This window comes from Trichosurus vulpecula, chromosome 8, assembly GCF_011100635.1.
Source record: "Trichosurus vulpecula isolate mTriVul1 chromosome 8, mTriVul1.pri, whole genome shotgun sequence".
Taxonomy (NCBI): domain Eukaryota; kingdom Metazoa; phylum Chordata; class Mammalia; order Diprotodontia; family Phalangeridae; genus Trichosurus; species Trichosurus vulpecula.
The window spans coordinates 148,810,521-148,830,724 of record NC_050580.1 but is presented as its reverse complement, the minus strand read 5'-3'; the positions used below and the strand labels follow the sequence as shown (position 1 = coordinate 148,830,724).

General features: G+C 37.4%; 1 protein-coding gene across 4 annotated transcripts in view; it reads left to right on the top strand.

The window, feature by feature from the left end:
• The window catches only part of CSNK1G1 (casein kinase 1 gamma 1), a 261,324-nt gene that overhangs the window by 132,659 nt on the left and 108,461 nt on the right, over nucleotides 1-20,204 (top strand). The window lies entirely within an intron of this gene.

The window sequence follows — 20,204 nt, the reverse complement described above, 5'->3', positions numbered from 1 at the left end:
TACTTCTGGTCTCCCAAGTTGATAAACTCAGCATTACCCTTACCTCCTTACTCTTCTAGATCCCAGCTTTTCTTGCATTTGCCAAATCTCTCCCGTTCTTTCCTACATTTCTCTCATAATCCTTTTCTGATTAATCACAGTCACATCACCATTTTTGTGGACCAGGGGTGTGAACCTGTGGCCTTGAGGCCACATGTGGACCTCTAGGTTCTCAAATACAGCCCTTTCACTGAATCCTCAGTCAAAAGGCCGCACCCCTAAGTTGACGAAAATTTCTGGACTCTTTCAATGGCCTCCTTATTGGTTCCCCTCTTTCTTCCCACTCTAACATATATTGCTACAAATAGTTTCAAATAGCTGCAAAAGTCATTTACCTTAAGTGTAAGTGTGACCATATTGTTCCTCTACTCACTTCAGTGACTGACTCACTTTTACCCCTAGGATCAAATATAAAATCAGTCAGTCAGTCATTTGCATTTATTAAGTGGCTGCTATGTTCTAAGCATTATGTTAAGTGCTGGGGATAAATAGAACACCACTCTGCCTTCCAAAAAGCCCCCCAAATTCCAAAACAAAAACAGCCCCTTCTCTCAAGGAGCAAACAGCAGAATGGAGGTGGGAATATGCAAATAAACTATGTACAAACAAAGCATATACAGGACAAATTGGGGATAGTCTCAGAGGTATAAACTCCTGGCATTTAAAGTTTTTTACATCCTACCTTTCCATAGATTTCTCTCCATTGTACTTTTCCATAGTTATTCCTCTTCCCACACTCTACTGTCCCCCTCAGCCTGACATTCTTATTGCTCCTCACACAGACCATTTCATCTCTCATCTCCATGCCGTTGCTTAGAATGCATTTACTGATAATGTGTGCCTTTTAGAGTTGCTTGTTGCTAAAGCACATTAAGATTTTCCAGACTACCTTCCAACTTGTAAGTGTCTTTACCTCTTTACTTCCTTGTATTTATTTTGTTTTCTGTATCTGCTAATATGTGCATTTCCTCTCCCCCAGTGGAATATAAATTCCATGAGAGCAGGGACTATTTCATTTTTCTCTTTAGATCCCCAGCACTTAGCAGAGCCTCTAGATCATAGTAGATACATAATAAATGTTTGTTGATTGCAAAGTTCCTTCTGGTCAAGCTTCTATTATTCTGTGGTCATTGGTAATTCAGGAATGTTATAGGTATATAATCTGATTTCAGAAGTGTATTTGACAAAGTTTCTCATGATAACCATATGTACTTAGACTTCACTAATTCAGAAGTTTTTGGTTTTTTTGTGATTGTGATCAATTTGGATCCTGCCATTTATGTTACAACTACTCTATACCTTAGTAGACAGTCTTCCTGTGTGAAAAATAAAAAAAACAAGTCCTGACTTGCAGACCCAGCTTTTGGTTATGAACCTTTCTAAACTCACTTTGACTAGTCCTTATACAGAATACTCATTATCCATAACCAGGCCCATATTGAAAGCCTTTCCAACTAAGTAAGACCTGCCAGAGCTTGGGCTCTGTAAGTAAGTATCCATAGGCTTTGGGAACACAGGATGACAACTGTCCCTTTAGACTAGAACTTTGGTGTTTACACTTCACTGGATGTGTTCAGGTAAAGTATATATTACTACTTGCAGGGTATGTTATTGAGGAAGATATTCTTGTTTAGGTGTGGTTATACTAGATGGCTTGGAGGTCTCCTTCTGACTTAGTTTCTTTGATTAATTACCTAAGTAAATGTATAGGTCTTATCAAACAGTTCTTTGTTTATTTACTTATTGTAGTAATTTATGTTTATGTTATCATAGTCACATTTTTAAAGCAGCGCATTCCTCTTGGACCACCTGTTCCCAGATTTCAGGCTGAAGGAACTTAATTATATTGACTTTCCCCAAACAAATGGTTAACCTTCATTACCTGTCACCAGCTGTTACCTAGTGTGGTTCTTTTTTTCAAGGTTCCTGTCTTTTTCGCCTCAGAAACTAATTTCTCCTCTGAGTGTTCATTGATACTTAGACTGAAAGTATAGCTAGCATAGCTATTACATGTGATTCAGAGTTAGAATTCAAAAAAGATTTTAACAGTCTGAATCAATGGGCTAAATCCAGTAAAATGAAATTTTTAGAGGCAAATGTAAAATCATATACTTGGGTACAAGTAGATGAAGGCATCATCTGATGTTTTCAGTTAGTAAGCACTTTAGTTAATAAGCACTTTCTAAATGCTTACTTTGTGCCAGGCACTGTGCCAAGCGTTGGGGACTCAATAAAGGGCAAAAGACAGTCCTTGACCTTGACTAAGGAGTTCACACTCTAATGGGGGAAGTGTCAAGCAAACAAATATTTACAGACAAGCTACGTACTGGATAAATAGGAAATAGTTAACAGAGGGAAAGCACTAGAATCAAGAGAAAGGCTTCTTATAAAAGGTGGGATTTTAATTCAGACTTAAAGGAAGCCAGGAGGTAGAGATGGGAAGGGAGAACATTCTAGGCATGGGGGATAGCCAAAGAATTTGCCAAGAGCGTAGAGATGGTATATTTTGTTCATGGAACGTCAAGGCCAGTGTCACTGTATCAAAGAGTACATGTTGGGGAATAAGGTGTAAGAAAATTGGAACGGAGAAGGCTGTGGCACTAAATTTATGAAGGGCTTTGAAAGCCAAACAGAAGAAAATTTTGTATTTGATCCTGGAAGCAATGGGGAACTACTGGGGTTTATTGAATAGGGGGGTGATGTAATCAGACCTGTGCTTTAGGAAGATTGATCACTTTGGTGGCTGAATGGAGGATGAATTGGTGTAGGGAGAGATTTGAGCAAAGCAGGCTGACTAGGAGACTGTTATAATAGTCCAGGCATTAGATGAAGGCCTGCACCAGAGTAGTAACAGTATCAGAGGAGAGAAGGAGATTCATTGGAGACATGTTGCAAAAGTGAAATCACTATGCTTTGGCAATATTGGATATGTGAGGTGAGAGATAGTGAGGAGTTGAAGGTGACACGTAGGTTGCAAACCTATTCTGAAAAAGATCTTGAGGTTTTAGGATCTTATAAGCTCAGTATGTTAGCAGTGTGATGTGTCATTAAAAAAAAATTTGAATGTCATCTTGGATTGCATTAAGCTTTCAATAGCAGGGAAGTGACAATCCCACTGTACAATGCCTTCCTCAGACTTGAGTATTATGTTGAGTTCTGGGCACACCTGTTTAAGAACAGTAATAATTTGGAGAGTGCTCAGAAGAGAGCTAGAAGAGAGCTAGGATGGAAAAGGGTCCTGAGTATAGCTTTTAACCAATTTTTATGTGATACATTTAGCCTGTATAAGAGAAGGCTCAACGGCAATATGATAGCTGGCTTCAAATATATGGAGAAAGGAATAGGTTTGTTCTGTTTGGTCCCAGAGGGCAAAACCAAGAGCAATAGGTGGAAGTCATAATGAGGTAAATGTAGTTTTGACGTCATAAAAACAATCCTTAGAGTGAGAGCTGTCTAAGTGGAATGAGCTTCTTAGAAATGTTATGGGTCCTTATTCTTAGAAGCAAAAATTATGCAACAGTTTGTCACATATGTTTTAATAGGTTCTCCTTTTACATTTGGATTGGGCTAGATGGACCTTAAGGTCCCCTCCACCTCTCAGATTCTGTGATTTCTCATAATGGATCAGAATTAGGTCTAGAATAAAAATTTTCTCCAGTGTTTCCTTTAGTTTTCTTTATCTCTTTATTTGAATCCCCAGAATCCTGATTGCCAGGCATATTTGGGGGAAAAGAAAATAATTTATTTTTATTTTTCACCATTCACTTCCACAAGGTTTTGAATTGCAAATTTTTCTCCCCATCTCTCCCCTCTCTTCACCCCAAGATGGTGTGCATTCTGATTACCCCTTTCCCCAACCTGTCCTCTCTTCTATCACCCCCTCTTATCCCCTTCCCTTCTATTTTCCTTCCTCTAGGGCAAGATAGATTTCTATACCCCATTGCTTGTATATCTTATTTCCCATTTGCATGTAAAAACAGTTTTTAACATTTGTTTCTATAACCTTGAGTTCCACATTCTCTCCCTTTCTTCCTCCCCACCCACCCTCATTGAGAAGGGAGTCTGACATAGATTATACATTTGTAGTCATGCAAAACACTTCCATAATAGTCATGTTGTGAAAGACTAACCATATTTCCCTCTATCCTATCCCTCCCCCATTTACTTTATTCTCTCCTTCGATCCTGTCCCTCCTCAAAAGTGTTTGCTTCTGATTACCCCCATCCCCATTTGTCCTCCCTTCTATCATTCCCCTCTCTCTTTTCCCCTTCCCCCTTACTTTCCTGTAGGGTAAGATAGATTTCCATACCCAAATAAGTGTGTATGTTATTCCTTCCTTAAGACAAATCTGATGAGAATAAGGTTCACTTATTCTCTCTCACCCCTCCTCTTCCCCTCCACTGTAAAAGCTTTTTCTTGCCTATTTATGTGATATAATTTACCCTATTCTACCTCTCCCTTTCTCCTTCTCCCAGTACATTCCTCTCTCACTCCTTAATTTTATTTTTAGATATCATTCCTTCATATTCAACTTACCCTGTGCCCTCTGTCTATCTATTCTATCTCTGTCTCTCTCTATCTCTGTCTCTATCTGTATTCCCTTCAACTACCCTAATACTGAGAAAGGTCTTATGAGTTACAGATATCATCTTTCCATGGAGGAATATAAAACAGTTCTACTTTAATAAGTCCCTTATGATTTCTCTTTCTTGTTTACCTTTTCATGCTTCTCTTGAGTCTTGTATTTGAAAGTCAAGTTTTCTATTTAGCTCTAGTCTTTTCATCAAGAATGTTTTAAACTCCTGTATTTCATTGAATGTCCATTTTCTCCCGAAGGATTATACTCAGTTTTGCTGAATAAGTGATTTTTGGTTTTAATCTTAGCTTCTTTGACCTCCAGATTATCATATTCCAAGCCCTTCGATCCCTTAATGTAGAAACTACTAAATCTTGTGTTATCCTCATTGTGTTTCCCCAGTATTTGAATTGTTTCTTTCTGGCTACTTGGGATATTTTTTCCTTTACCTGGGAACTCTGGAATTTTTTACTAGGAATTTTCCTTTTGGGATCTCTTTCAGGAGGTGATCGGTGGATTCTTTCCATTTCTATTTTACCCTCTGATTCTAGAATATCAGGGCAGTTTTCCTTGATAATTTCTTGAAAGATTATGTCTAGGCTCTTTTTTTGATCATGGCTTTCTTGTAGTCCAAGAGTTTTTAAATTATCTCTCCTGGATCTATTTTCTAGTTAAATTGTTTTTCCAATGAGATATTTTACATCGTCTTCAATTTTTTCATTCTTTTGGTTTTGTTTTATAATTTCTTGATTTTTCATAGAATTATTAGCTTCCATTTGCTCCATTCTAATTTTTAAGGAATTATTTTCTTCAACGAGCTTTTGGACCTTCTTTTCCATTTGGCCAGTTCTGCTTTTTAAGCCATTCTTCTCCTCATTGGCTTTTTGCAGCTTTTTTACCATTTGGGTTAGTCTGTTTTTGAAGGTGTTACTTTCTTCAGCATTTTTGGGGTCTCCTTTAGCAAGCTGTTGGCTTGTTTTTCGTGATTTTCTTGTGTCACTCTTATTTTTCTTCCCAGTTTACTTGCTTTTCAGAATCCTTTTTGAAGTCTTCCATCGCCTTTGACCAATTTTCTTGGAGGCTTTGAATGTAGGAGCTTTGACTTTGTTGTCTTCTTCTGATTGTATGCTTTGATATTCCTTGTCACCAAAGTAAGATTCTATGAGTTTTTTCCTGCTGTTTGCTCATTTTCCCAGTCAGTTACTTGACTTTTTAACTCTTTATTAATGTAGGACTCTGCTTCCAGTATGGAGGGTGTATAGTATTTTTTTCTTGAACATTAAAATTTCCGTGAAGATAAAACAGCAATTTGTCAGTTGCCTGCTCTTAGCATAGAGAAACAGTAAATATCTCTGTATTATGCGACTGTGTCAGATTTGTGATCTGTTCTTGATATTTAAACTTTTTCTTTCTTCTGGTGGGGTGGTCTTTAGTGCATTGACAGCAAAGTGATTTCTTTTTATCACTTCACTGATCTTCACCCAGACATCTACCATGCTTCCTCCTGGATTTGTTCTACATGTGCATTTCTTCTTTCTTCAGTGTTATTCCATCCCTTTTATTTGACTTACCCCTTATTTAAAAGAAAATAATAGAGAAGTATCATGGTAGTAAAATGGATGTATGGGCCCATCCTTGGAGTTAGGAAGACCTTTTTTAAAAAATACTGCATCTCATACATGCTGGTTTTGTGACCTCTTGCAAAGCTACTTAATCTCTCCATTCCCCAAGGAACTTTATAAGACTATAAATTGCAGAACAATAGTAGATATGCATGGTGGGAAGAAATTTCCACCCAGGTTTAGGTAGAAAAACTTAAAAATGAGGAGCTACAGTTTTCTAATATTTTTAGTAATGAGTGATTATCATAAATCTCAGGGCTGTCACTATAGGCAAAATTGCATTGTTTTAAGTTCCTTTATGTACTTGTTACCTATACTCTGCACATTTGTGCATAGATGTCTGAGAATGAGATTATTACTTTACTACTTGTGTCTTACCTACAGAGGCATATAGGCAGGTGATGCAGTACATAAAATGCTGTTTTTGGAATAAAAGAGACCTGAATCCAAATGGAGTCACACACTACCTTCATAATTCTGAGTAACTCGTACTCTCTCTCTTTCTCTCTCGTGATATTTTATTTTTTCCCAATTACATGTAAAAACAATTTTTAACATTTGTTTTTTAAAACTTTGAGTTCCAAATTGGCTCCTTCCCTCGCCTACCTGCTCCCTACAACCGCAAGTAATTTATTATAGGTTATACATGTGCAATCATGCGAAACATTTCCATATTAGTCATGTTTGAAAGAAAACAAGACAACCTTCCTTCCCCCCCAAGAAATCACACACATGTGCACGCACGTGCATGCGCACACACACAAAGTGAAAAATAGTATGCTTGAATCTGTATTCAGACTGCATCAGTTCTTTGGAGGTGGATAGTTGTTGTTTGACTTTCATTCTTAAAGAGGACCATGAAGTCGGGGAGATGATGATACACACAAGTGAATTGGATTTAAGTGAGGAAGGTTGTGCAAAGTTATCTCCTTATTTTCCTCCTTTGGAATCATTTGGGTCCAGTGGCAAGACATAGATTGGATGACTGGAGATGGCCCTGGATGTGCAGGGGGAGTCCTTGGTCTTTTTAAGGTAAGGTCTTTAACTGGTCTCTGTTTGACTTAGGCCATGCCCATTCAGTGACTGAGGCTAGGTAAGAAATGAGGCAGAGAATGACCTCTTTACCTAGTCAGAAAAAAAATAATTGAGAGGGGAAAACCTTCGGGGGTTTCTGAACACATCAGAAACAATTGCTATTTACATTCACCCTGAGCCAACTGGGGCTCAAACAGTGACCAAGTGGGGCTTGGCCTGGGATCTATTGTTGGCCAGTCTTTCAGAGCTGAGTGATTTGGGCTTAAGGCGTGGTCCTTAAGGGGGAAAAAAAGGTTTTAGAGACTGAAATTTACAATTCTTTGGGCAGACCACCTGTAGGTAAGGAAATGGATGATACCCTATGTGGGTAGACAGAAGGGAAAGAAAAAAAGGAAGAGAAGGAAGAAAGGAAGGAAGCAAGCCAGCTATGTTGGCCAACTGGCCAGTTCCAATTGGGTCCTCGTGGGGCAGCTGTTATTACTACTCACAGAGATCCTTGTTTCTCCTTTGTTCTTGGAGAGGACCATGATATCAGGGAGGTGATGCCATGACATACAAGTGAATTGGATTTAAGTAAAGGAAGAGTGTGCAGAGTCACCAGCCTCACTTTCTCCTCTGGAGCCATCTGGATTCAGTGTCAATGTGGATAATATTTTTCATCATAAGTTCTTTGGAATTGTCTTAGATCATTGTATTGCTGAGAATAGCTAAGTCATTCACAGTTGATTAGCATACAGTATTGTTGTTACTTTTCTCCTTGTTATGTTCACTTCACTTTGCATCAGTTCGTGTACATCTTTCCAGATTTTTCTAAAGCATCCTGTTTGCCATTTTTTACTAGCACAATATTATTCCATTACAATTATATACCACGACTTGTTCAGCCCCTCCCCATTGATGGGTATCCCTTCAGTTTCCAGTTCTTTGCCACTACAAAAAGACTGAGTTGTCTTAAAGCTTTCTCTCAGCCTCAGTTTCATCATCTGTAAAATAGAGATAATAAATAGCACCTACCTGTATGGGACAGGAAATTCAAATAATGGGAGAGACACATCTTTAGGAAAAGCAAAGTGAATTTATTTTACAAACCTTGTGAGATTTGGGCGTTGCCTCCCCTAGGAACTAGTGGGGGAGGCAAAGTACAAAGGAAATATAGCACTAGATATACTTTTGATGCAAAGATTCCCACCCACTTCTATCCTTTCTCACCATTGGCTGAGAGGCGGGCTTATAATCTAGGCACGAAAATACAGAGCCAATCCATACATACTTTCCTTATTTGGCTGCTAATGTGTCGATGATATGGCTAAAGAGAAGGAATGAGGAAGGAGAGGGGGACCTTCCTGGAGCAGAGAACAAACAGCTCACAGGTAGTCCATTATCTCCCTATTTGGTAAAATTCTTGTGCTAGCACCCAGAGAGGGGGAAGGGAAGGGGCACCTGCAACTTCAGGCCCTGACTTTCCAGAAGTTAGTTAAGTCACTACAAGGTTAAATTCCAAGCCTCTCCTACTCCCTCAGACATTCCCCATTCTCCAGAAATATGAGAATAGAGTAGCCCTTATATTCTTACCCTGTGAAGTCTTCACAAATTATCCTTCTCACTCATACCTGACAGGGTAGTTGTGAGGATCAAATATGATAACATATATAAAGCACTTTGCAAGCATTAAAGCACATTATAATTACTATTTATAGTTTTCTATGTTATCTGGATTGGGAGAATTATTTGAGGAGTTTTGTTTTTCTTTTTCTGTTTATATGGATATGAATTAGGGACAAGAATGGTTGTACTTCCTTCCTTGTAAGGACATTATGAGGAAGACACTTTATAAAACCATAAAGTCATATAGAAATGGGATCTGATGTTATGGTTATAATGCCTGAAATGTTCTCCCTCCTCATTACCTTCTGACTTTCTTGGCTTCCTTCACGACTAGGCTCAAATACCATCTTCTGGGTCTTTTCTAGTCCTTTCTTGGCCCACTGTGTGTCACATCCTCATTCATCCATCTCCAATGCGTTTCCTCTGAGATTACCTCCAATTTATAAACAGTATATATCTTGTGTATACATAGTTGGATTGCATGTTTTCTCCTCCACTATAATGTGAGCTCCTTTGAGGATTAGAACTATATTTTTGCTTTCTTTGAATCCCTGATGCTTGGCTTATCCCCAGCACATTTTAAACGTTTGCTTTTCGATGATGACCATAATGATGACAATGATCATTGTCTCTTGGAAAACTGAATCTCTTGACCAGAAACATTGCTTTGATAATTTGTGGAGTTTTTTTGCAAATGTCTTCTCTCCAAGAAAGACCTTCTCTGCTTTAAAATAGGGAAATAAAATAATTGAATGTCCTTAGCTATCTTAGGCTATGAAATTTTTGAGTATTCCAGTGTTACCCAGTCAACCAGTAGAAATATTGGTCCCCTTGGTCTATAAAAAAGGTTACTTTATCTAAAATTGTCTTAATTAAAGATGATTTAACCAAGCTTCCGCTTTTAAAATGCAAGTGCAATGCCATAGCCAAGATTAATTAAACCCTAAAAGATTAAGAATTAGGCTAATCAGATTATTATGTGATGCACAACAGACAAAAGCTATACTGAGGGCGTGAACATTTTCTTTTTGGAGGGCTGCTTATATAGATCAGTGGAAGAGAGCTATCCTCAAAAAAGGGAAATATCAGCGAGCATCAGAAAGGAACATCTATTCAAGAATTTTGACATAGGGCTAGTTCAGATGTTCTTTGAATAGTAAATGAATGACCCAGTTCTATCCACATATATACTTCTTATTGGAAAATTATACAAAGCTGCTAAGTGTTCCTAAAGGTGAATTTGATTAGTCAATTCATTGTGATTTTTCTCCAGAGTGACAGGACTTAATTTCATAGAACACTATTTTATAAGTCATGGTCCTCTATTTCAGTGATTATTAAACTTCCTGGCTTCATATACCGTGTTGATCATCTTGAATTCCAAATACCCATAAAAAAAAACAATAGCAAAACAACTGTCACCATAAATGCATTGTTTTTGATGAAGCAGAGTGAATTGACATCTGGTTTTCACTAACTCTCCTCAGTAAATTATAAAATTATGGCATAAATAACAGTTTAGGCACAATGATGTTATTAATAATAATATAGATCAACCTTACACATTTTACCTTGAAGAGGCCTCATGAATTACACTTTGAAAACCATTCTGTTGTTTACCATTTGGAAATTGTCATAGAGAAGAAGAGCAAAATTTTCATGTTTACAGTGTATTTTTCTATAGTGTGTAATTGAAAGTAATCTTGAGCAGGTAATAATCTTTTATTCACTTTGCCAGTAAAGAAGTTGCTATGTGAGTTAAATCACAACCTCTGTGGTCCTTAGTTTCCTCATTTGTAAAAAGAAGAGGATTGAGTTCTAAGTTTTCTTTTATGTCTTTGATTCTATGATTAGTATATATTCAGATACATAGATATTAAAGAGAGTGTTTAAAACCAAGGAGATGCCTATCTTGCCCTCTCCTCCCGCCTTGAGAAAATGAACTCTTTATTGCAGATAATAGTGACAGTAGATGTAGAATATTACATTTACTGTCAAACACAGTCAATGTGCTGGTGGTTTCGCTGAACTAAGGTTTTTTTTTCTGTTTAAATGTTTGTTTCAGGGGATAGCTTGCTGAATAGGGCAGAATGGAGAGATATATTTGGAAATAAATGTAGCATAACAACAAAAGCATCAATAAAAATTTTTTAAAAATTAAGTCAAGGAGTCAGCACTATGTTGGATCCTTGCAGATTCTAATACTGTCTGCTGATGTTTTCCTGAAACTATTTTTTTAAGAAGGAGGTTTAAATTTTTTTTAGCATTATAGCCTATTTTCCTTGTTATTAATAATAGCTAATACTTCTAAGAGCACTTTAAGGATTGCAGAATGTCTTATGTGTTTTATATTATTTAAGCCTGATTAACGCTTTGAATGTAGGTACTATTATGCTATTTTACAGTTGAGGAAACTGACTTCTCAGACTCTCTCAAGGATAAATGACTTGCCCATAGTCACACACTGAGTGTCTGAAGCAGGATTTGACTTTAGATTTTCTGGATTCTAAGTCTAGCCTTCAATCCATTTAATGATGGATTAATAAAAAATGTCATAATTAGCATAAGGAAGTCACCAACCCTTATCTCCAAAATCATACATCCCACATAATAATTAACCATGTTTGTTTAAGCTTTTAGTGTTTACACAGTTCACTCCTGATAGTAGCCCTCTGAAAGTAGGTGGTGTGAGTCATTCTCCTTTTAAAGATGAGGACACAGGAGAGTTTATGATTAGTCACTTCTGAGTAGCAGAGTCAGAGCCCAGATTCAAGTGTGGTCTTTGGACTAAGGCCGGTACCTTTTCCACTTACTATATTACCTTACCTCCTTAAAAACCATGCCATTTTGGTTGGGTAGGAAAGTATATACTAGCTTATCAAATGACTATCCAAGTAGACATGGTAACCAATCAGAATGTGCTACATATTATTCTGTTATAAAAGATGGTTTTATTTTATTTTTTTCAAATTGGCATTTGCTATTGAGTGTTTGAATGAATAAATGAATGAAACATCATTTGTTAAGTTTTTTTCCTCTGTGTTAGGCCCTGTGCTAAGTGCTGGAGATACAAATATACAAAGCAAGACAATCACTGTACTCAAGAAGCTTATATCCTTCTAAGTAAAGACAACCCACATAAAGCACTGGTCACTGGGGATCGTTTTGGACAAGGAAGTCACGAAGAGGGCTAATGGAGTCATCAAGTAATTGATTGACATATCTTTTCCAGTAATGATCATTTTGATTTGTTTAATGTTCCCAAAGGTGGAAAGCTGGAAGTGGAAGGGATGGAATCAGAAAAAGGATGTTTGGTGGACATAGGACTTGAAGGTTGCCCAAGAGCACCAGCCTATTCATTGTGGGTCAGGCTTGTTATGGAAAACTGATCATAGTGATGTTCGCAATATAATTTCATAGTAGAAGAGCAGAAACATTGTTGGAAAAGAGGTCTGAGTTAGCTTAGCAAAACTTTTTTTGAATGAGGATCTGAAAACTACTGGTTCTCTGAAATCACCCTGTATTTGATGGAGCTGATGGTAAATGAACTCACTGAAGGTGACTTAATGAAATGGGAGGCTTCATCTTGTGGATTTTATGGGGGGTATGACATCTAAGACTACTGCTTCGAAAGGGCCAATTTTGGAAGTAAAACTACAAAAACTACTAAGTAATGTAGTTTCCTTTCCATTAATAATATAAAGACCCCATGGCCAGGAAGTCAGATTGGAAAAGCTTGTAAATTTTGTGAAACAGATACTAAAAGCTTTGGTGCTTGGGGAAATGCCATCTTTTCAGTGATTTTTTTTTTTAGTCCATTAAACTGATTGCCTTTCTCACAGTTAATGATGACTATGTTCATGTGAAATATATTAAAATAGTCTTTTTAAATAGGGAGAAAATCTAATGCTTCATCTTTGTAATTAATTTCTTCCAGAACAAAATTTACTCATAGCATACAGTGTTCACGTAAGAAACAAACGTCTCACTAAGAACTCCTGGAAGCCTCTGGTGAGTTAGGAAGGACTTTCATTTAATGTTCTTGCAAGAGCAGGCACCTAACTAGCAGGGGCAGCCATTGAAATAAATACACAGCTTTTTATTCCCTATTCCCAGTTGGTATTTCCCTCCCTTGTTTCCCCATTGGTTGGGTACCGCAGGGTTTACAGCCTATCTGGAATGCCTAAACTCCTCATGTGATTCTCCACCACACGTGTGCTCACCCCACCCCCCTCTTTACCTCTCCCATTACCCTGTCCCTCTCCTCTCATTTCCTTTATACTTTCCAGCTGCCTTGAAAGCACCTGCATCTTATTTAGCACCTTGGCTTTTATGCAAAACCAACAACCTCCTTTTTCCCACAGTGTTCATGGCAATGACAACTAATGATCATTTAGACTTCTATATGGCTCAGGAAGCAACTTTTTTAGTTTTAATGCTATGATTCACCCCTTGGTGGACAGGCTTTAAGCCATTAGTTATTCAACAAACATTTATTAATACTATGTGACAGTCACTGTGCTGATACCCAAAGAAGGGCAAAAATAGTATCTGCCCTAAAGGAGCTCACATTCTAATGGGAGAGAGAACATATAAACAACTGTGAACATACCAGATACATTTGGAGCAATTTAGAAGTAGTGTTAGAGGGAAAACTTTAACATTAAGGGAGAGGAGTAAGGGCTTCTTGAAGAAGGTAAGATTTTAGCTGAGACTTAAAGGTAGTGAAGGAAGCCAGGAAAGGGATGTCCAGTAGATAGTCATGTGAGACTGAAAATCCAGAGAAAAGTTAGGGCTGGATAAATACATCTGAGAATCATCAGCATAAAGGTGATTTTTATGAGCTTTTAAAAGTAGTATAGCCACAAAACGGTGTACAGTTCAGGAAAATTATCATATATTTTTAAAATAAGGATGGTTGTTTTGTAAAATTCCAAGATGTGGTCATCTCTTGGGGGTACTGTAATCACTTTACCTTTTATTATTATTCTTTTTCTATTTAGTAGGGGCTTGGGAAGAGGAATAGAGGAATACATCTGAAAACTTACATTCTTAGATTAACTAAAGCTTCTTGGTTGCTCCTATCCCAGCCTCTTTGACTTAGTGTCAACAATTAATACACTTTGATTTTTCAGTGTAAGACTAAGCAAATTGTGATGCTGGAGAAGACTTTTGAGAATTACTTGGACGGCAAGGAGATCAAGTCGGTCAGTACTTAAAAGAAATTAGTTCAGTATTCACAATGAACATGAACTTGGACAGGCTTTGGAGATAGTGGAGGACGGACTTTGGGAGGGTGGTGGAGGATATGTCTGCAGGGTTAGAAAGAGTTGGATACTATTGAATAACAACAACAGCCCTACTCTAGGCCCAGTTTTTTTATCCATTGTGCCCCTAGCTGGATGACCTTTAAGATTCCTTGTGAATTTTAATCTGTTCATGTCAAACTCATTAATCAGTTCAATATTCCTCTCTGTCTCTTCAGACTGACTTCCTTTTTATAAAAGTATTTTTTCCCAATTATATTTAAAGAAAATTTTTAGCATTCATTTTGAGTTCCAAATTTTTCTCCTTTTCCTCCCCTCTTCCTAAAGTGGCAAGCAATTTGATACAGGTAATATATGTACAATCATGCAAAAAGTATTTCCCTATCAGTCATAGTTGTGAAAAAAGAAACAGACTGAAAGGAAAAAAGCCACAAAAAAAAAATAAAGTGAAAATAGTTTGCTTTGATCTGCATTCAGAATCCATTGGTTCTTCCTCTGGATGTGGACAGCATTTTCCATCATGAGTCCTAATTATCTTGCATCATTGTATTGCTGAGAAGTACCAAGTCATTCATAGTTGATCATCACATAGTGTTGCTGTTACTGTGTTTAGTGTTCCCCCAGTTCTGCTCATTTCACTTTGCATCACTTCATATAAGTCTTTCCAGGTTTTTCTTGAAAGCAGCCCAACTCATCATTTTTTATGGAACAGTAGTACTCCATTAGATTCATACACCACAATTTGTTCAGCAATTTCACAGTTGATGGGCATCCCCTCAATTTCCAGTTCTTTGCCACCACAAAAAGAGTTGCTATAAATATTTCTTTGGGATACAGACCTAGTAATAGTATTGCTGGATCAGAGGGTATGCACAGTTCTATAGCCCTTTGGGCATGGTTCCAAATGCTCTCCAGAGTGGTTGGATCTCTTCACACCTCTACCACAATGCATAGTGTCCCAATTTTCCCGTATGTGCTCCATTTATCATTTTCCTCTTCTTTCGTGTTAGCCAATCTGATAGGTGTTAGGTGTGGTACCTGAATTTTTTAATCTGCATTTTTCTAATTAGTAGTGATTTAGATAATTTTTTCATATGACTATAGATAGCTGTAACAACAATGCTGTTTGTATCTACTGTGGCTATGTAAGGCCAATAACACTAGCACAGAGAAGGGCTGCTAGCACAGGTTCTTTGTTCTGCTTTTCTAAGGAAAGTAACTTTAAGGGGTTTATAATCTCGCTTTTATTAAACATACATATGTCATTCACTTAGTTCAGGGGAAAAAGTCAGCACCCTGAACTTCAGAGAAAACACAAACAGAAAATACAAGCAGAAATTACATAAACAGAGCAAATATAGCAAATCAACAGACTGGCTTCTGTCTGACCATAGCTATACATAGATATAGATATATATACACATATATATATATACATATATACACACACATATGTATATGTAAGTATGTTTGTATATGTATATCTGACCATAGCTATAAATATGTGTGTGTGTATACACACACACACACACACACACACACACACACACACACACACAGAGCTACCACAGAGAGAAACACCAACCTCTGGGTTTTCAAAGCGGGGGGGGGGGGGGTGAGGGGGGATGATGGGCTCCTTAACAGCTACCCAGAGCCAGAGTCTGGTCTGGTCAGATCACATGACACTCTTCCAGTGAGTGAGCCCCAAACAAAATGCTAACCTCAGAGTATATATATACTTCTTCAGGGTCAGAGTGCTTCACACCTCTTGAGGGTTTCATACCTCTCATGACTTAATTAGCAAAAGGGTGTGGGCCATCCCTCAAAAGGCAGGACTCAATCAAAGGCACTTGATTGCCTTAGTTCTGAGAAGCACTCCAAAGCAAGACAACAAAAAGTCCCACTTTGCTTGCCCTTGTAATAGCTTTGATTTTTTTTTTTATCTGAAAACTTCTTGTTCATATCCTTTGACCATTTGTCAGTTGGGAATGGCTTGTATTCTTATAAATTTGACTCAGTTCTCTATATATTTGAGAAAGGAGGCCTTTATCAGAGATACTTGCTATAGAGATTGTTTCCTAGCTTTCTGCTTTCCTTTTAATCTTGGTGGCACTGGTTTTGTTTGCGTAAAATCTTTTAAATTTGCTATAATCAAAATTATGTATTTTATATTTCATAATACTTTATAGTTTTTGTTTGATCATAAATTCTTCCCTTCTCCATAGATCTGACAGGTAGACTATTCTTTGCTCTTCTAATTTGCTTATGGTATCATCTTTTATGTCTAAGTCATGTACACATTTCTTTTTCCATTTTTTTAAAGGAAAATTGTTTTCTTCCTGATAGTCTCTTATTTTTGATTCTCTTTACCTTTTCTTCTAGGTAGGAGATCAGCTTGCCCTTTGAGCATAGATCATTTCTTGGCTATAGTAGTAATATAAACATTGCATGCATTGCAGAGTATTGTAATAATTTTCATAGTCTTCATACCTAATTGTAGTCTGCTCTTTTTCTTTGCCTTACTTCCCCTTGAGCTCTCCTGTGCAAAGGATTTATGGATTTCTTTAGTTTTGAAATTTTCACTTTTCCTCTCACTTTCTTTTTTACACTTTGACAGCCATACCCAACTTCCTTTCCTTTCTCTCACCAAGATTTTACTGTAGATTTACAACATTTTCCACTCCTTCTTTGAGTCTTCTTTTTACTTGAGTCTTCTGTCCCTTTTTCTTTCTCTCAGGTCCTTCTGCTTAAGTTCTCTTGCCCTTTCTCTTTGAGTCTTTGGCTCAAGTACTTCCGTCTTGAGAGCAAGATTCAGTTACTTTTCCCAGATTTAATTTCCTAAAATTTAGTCTCTGGCATTTTTAAGTTCCAAATATCTTCACATCCCTTTTATAGTTCTTTATCCATTATTTTCTTCTCCTTCAGTTTTAAATCTTTCTCATGTTCTTTCTCCCATGAAAGCCCAGAAGTAATAGTTGTATAATATCAATTTCAGGTTTGCCACCAAACGTAAAAAATTATTTGTAAGTTATTACATATTGATCATAGATTGAAAATGTCATGCAATTCGTATAATATATTATACAATTTATTCATCTATAATAACTTAATGTGCAACAATTTATGGAATTTATATATTACATATGTAATTCATATATAAAAAAGCTGAAACTCAACATGTAAATTTTTTTTTTTTTTACAACTTATAGAATTGTTGCATTAGTTTTCATGGCAAGTTTGATACCATTAGTAACCTTTTTTATTTTGGAGATTGGAAGGTGCTGAGGCTTCTACTTTTTTTTTTTTGAGGGTGGAAGAAAGGGCAATTGGGGTTAAGTGACTTGTTCAAGGTCACACAGCTAGTAAGTGTGTCAAGTGTCTGAGGCCGGATTTGAACTCAAGTCCTCCTGACTCCAAGGCCAGTGTTATAATCACTTTGCCACTTATCTGCCCCTATGCTTCTGCTGTCTAATAAATGACATTAATATGTGCAAACAAAGGGTACCATTAATTAGTCTTTTTCGAAAATATACTTCTTGTATTGATTAAGCTTATTTAATGCACCCTAAAGTTGTTTTCTGTAATGAAGAATTATTTTCACTAACACATTTACTGCTAAAATTCATTAACTTTTCTGTTGTCTATAAGCATGTTTTGTTTTTAAGCTTTTAGATCCCTCTCACGAGCAATGTATATCACCTAAATGTAATATTATAGAAGATGAACATTCTAACTCCAATTTTAGGTTTCAAAGAATACCTTTTTTTGGAGAAAAAAATAGTTTACAGTCTTTGATTTATTGTATGCCTCTACATGCAAAGCCATAGTCAAGTGTTATACAAATCAGTATAAAACGTGTTCCCTGCCTTCAAGGTATTTGTCTCCTAGGGAGATGATATGCACATAGAAGAGTAGAATTTATTGTGTGGTAAAATATATAATTAGTAAATTATATTTCTGATAGAAATAGGCAAGTGAGCAATATGCACTGGACAAGAGAGAACAAAATAGGTTGGAGTAATTAGGAAAGATTTTATTGGAACATGAGATAGACTTTGAAATATGGGTAATATTTGGGAAGCTAACAAGAAAGGATGAAGTCATTCCAAGGAGAAGAACAGGAACAAAATCATTGGGACTGAAGAGTGGTCTGACTGAAGCAAATGGTTCATGTTGAGGAATAGTGGGAAATAAATTTGGGTAGTAGAATGGAGCTAGGTTATAAAATGCCTTTTTACATTTGGGTAGCCTGTAGGCCATGGTAAGTTTTTTTAAGTTAAAAATGAAAACATTGATCAAGTAAGATTAACCTGGCAGTTGTACATAGGATGAATTGAAAGGGAAGATGAATGCAATCAGGGCTGAGCCTCTTGTTCGATTATGAAATGATGAGGACCCCAGATAAAAGTGTACAGTGGTAATTAAAGAGAAAAGGGAACAATGCAATAAAGTTACACAAAAAGAATGGAATGTGACTGACATCTTCGCTTCATCTCCTATGTCCGTTTTCCCATATCTTTCATTGTGTTCTTACTTTATTTATCAAATCATTTTTACTTTAAAAAAAAAAAACCCAAACCCTTTATTCCAGAAATTCTAGTTCAGTTTGTGCCCAAGCTGTATTTTTCTTTGAAGCTTTGCTTCTTCTTCAGGTTTTATGTGTTTGGTGTCTCACAATAGCTCTTTATTGTTGTTGTTCTGTTGTTTTGGTCGTGTCTGACTCTTTGTGACCCCATTTGGGGTTTTCTTCGAAAAGATGCTGGAGTTCTTTATCATTTCCTTCTCTAGCTCATATTATATATGAGGAACTGAGGTGAACAAGATTAAATGACTTGCCCAGGGTCACACAGCTGGTAAGGATCTAAAGCCAGATTTGAACCCAGGAAGATGACTTCCTGACTTAACGCCCAGCGTGCTACCCAGTGTGCCACCTAGCTACTCTTTATGCGAAGATTATTTTTCTTATAGCCCTTCCTGAATTGAGAATTTGTGTTAGTGCCAGTCTTTGTGTACTTTTAGAGAGATTATCTGGGCCTTCTTTGGTCCATTTTTGTATTCTTGGTTCTGCTACTCCTTCCTCCAAGTATTGAGTTCCTTACTCTTCAAGTTCTCCATGATTCCCCAGAGTTGGGACCTGCAAGCTTTTGGTGTGCTCAGAGCTCTTTTATCTAGGGGGAAGTTTGCTTGCTTGCCTTTTTGGTCTGGACTTTGCAAGCTCGTGCCTGAGTTTGGGTTTGAGCATCACAACTGTGAGTTTGCCCTTGGTTGGAGCAACAGTAGGCTTCTGCTGGTCCCAGGCTCTGTCTGCTAGCTGAAACAGGTTCAGAACAACAGATTTCCAGTCTCTCATTTGGTGTGAATTCCTTGCAGACTCAGACCAGCAGGGTTATTGACCTGCAGGCTTCAAACTGGACTCGGAGCTGATCTAAGGCTCTGCTTCTGTTTCTGCTCCTTGCCCAATACATAGTCTCAGCCTTGGACCTCTCTTTACTGTAGTACACCATCCCCCAGTCTCTACACTAATGTGTGACCTAGCAGTTCTGGTACAAGAGCATCAGGGCTGCCAGTTGACACCTGTTTCTGCTACCCGTACATTGTCAGGATTTAGGGTGACTACTACTTTAATGTACAATCACAGGCTTCCATACCTGGAAGGCACCACCCAGAGCCTTCTAGTCTGAATCCAGTCCCTAATGTCTTTAGACCGCTTTCTGCCTTCCTAGGCTTGCAAAATGATTTATTGTGATTTTTTCCTTGGTTTTCCCCATCAGGACTCAGTCTAGTGATTTTTCCCAGTCTTTGTAGAAAAGTTGTTGAGACCATTTTGGCTGATCTTCCTGCATCCAAAGATTGCTCCAAGTTTATGGAGATGAGGGAGGTAGAAAGAAGAGCCAGGATGGGTGGGAAAGAGATGGAGGTTAGCTTACCTTGACATCCAGTTGGAAACAATCTATCAAGGGTTGGTGGGACTGAAATTCAGCATTAGGAGTCATTAACATAACTGTAATAGCTGAAGCTACAAGAATCATGAGTTTTCCAAGGGAATGTAGATCTGTTGAT